Genomic DNA, 1,352 nt, shown 5'->3' with positions numbered 1-1,352 from the left:
CAGTTCACACACACACGTTGTCTCATGACATTGACTACAATTTACCACAATGCAACAGCTCCCCTCTCACTTCCTCTCCATAATTACCTGTGTCCTTCTCTCTATGTGCTCCTGCCCCTGAGCTGTCTCCCCTTGCATAAACAGCCCTTCTTTCTCCTATGATTGTTCCCTCCAAGGAGTGTATCTATCTCAGGTAAATGTTCAACTCATATGCCTATCTTTGGTTTGGCTGGAAGCCACAGGTGTGGGTTCAATTCCAGACCTGAAGGGCAGCCAGGGGCTATAGTCTCAGTGGTTCCACCAGGCTCTATCAGACCAGCAAACCTGGTCACCTCCCTTTTTTTTTCCAGATGGTCTTGAGTTTTGTTCCACATTGTTCTCCCTCTCTATCCAGGATCTTCTATATAGATCCCTCTCCCCACCTCCGAGTGGTTGACAGTGGTAGCTGGGCATTATCTAGTTCTTCTGGTCTCATAGTCGTATAGGCTGTGGATCGCATGGTGTACCAGTTGCTTGGACTAATTATTTCCATGAATCTTTGTTTTTCCTCATTCTTCTTTACTCTGGACAAGGAGAGACCCATCATTGCATCTAGATGGCTGCCTGCAAGCTTTTAAGATCTCAGTCTCACTACTTGCCTAAGTAGGAGGTGGAACAAGGTTTTGTGTAGTATATTATACCAATTGAGCTTGATGTCCCCTGCGGCTATGGTCCCAAGCCCACAGGTTCAACTACTCGCTCCTTCTGGGTAGCTGGCTGTGCCCAAGAAATGACTAGAAACTTGTCCCTTGTCAGCTCTACTATACACCTGGGAATTCTTACAGAACATACAAATATACTTATAGAACCATTGTCTGCCAACCCTATACATGGTCTTGGGTACACTCCCTGCTGCATAGATATACCTAATAGTTCAGCCTGTCTACCCCTCTATCCACCCGTATACCTGTTTGCCTTCACTGATAACGCAGTACTATATGTGCAAAAGGGTTCATCTTTATTGTCTGCATCTCTCATGTACCTGTCTATGTCTTTCTCTTCCTCAATGCCACCATGTTGATCATTCACATTTGGTACATTGCCCTTCTCTTCACCCAAATCAATACTTATCTCTACCTATCTAACAGTGTCCCCTCCCCTCCCATCCCACCACTGGTAACCAACAAAGAAAATTTCCTTCTATAGATAAACTTTTCCTTGACTTTTACAATAATGGACTAATACAATATTTGTCCTTCTGTGATTGACTTATTTCACTCAGCATAATGTCTTCCAAGTTCATCCATGTTATGTGGTGTTTTGCAGATTCTATGTTATTCTTTAGGGTTGCATAGTATTCCATTTTGTGTGTG

Source organism: Orycteropus afer, unplaced genomic scaffold (assembly GCF_000298275.1).
Source record: "Orycteropus afer afer isolate SDZICR_OR568_19922 unplaced genomic scaffold, OryAfe1.0 scaffold00217, whole genome shotgun sequence".
NCBI lineage: Eukaryota > Metazoa > Chordata > Mammalia > Tubulidentata > Orycteropodidae > Orycteropus > Orycteropus afer.
Note: the sequence above shows the minus strand (reverse complement) of the source record.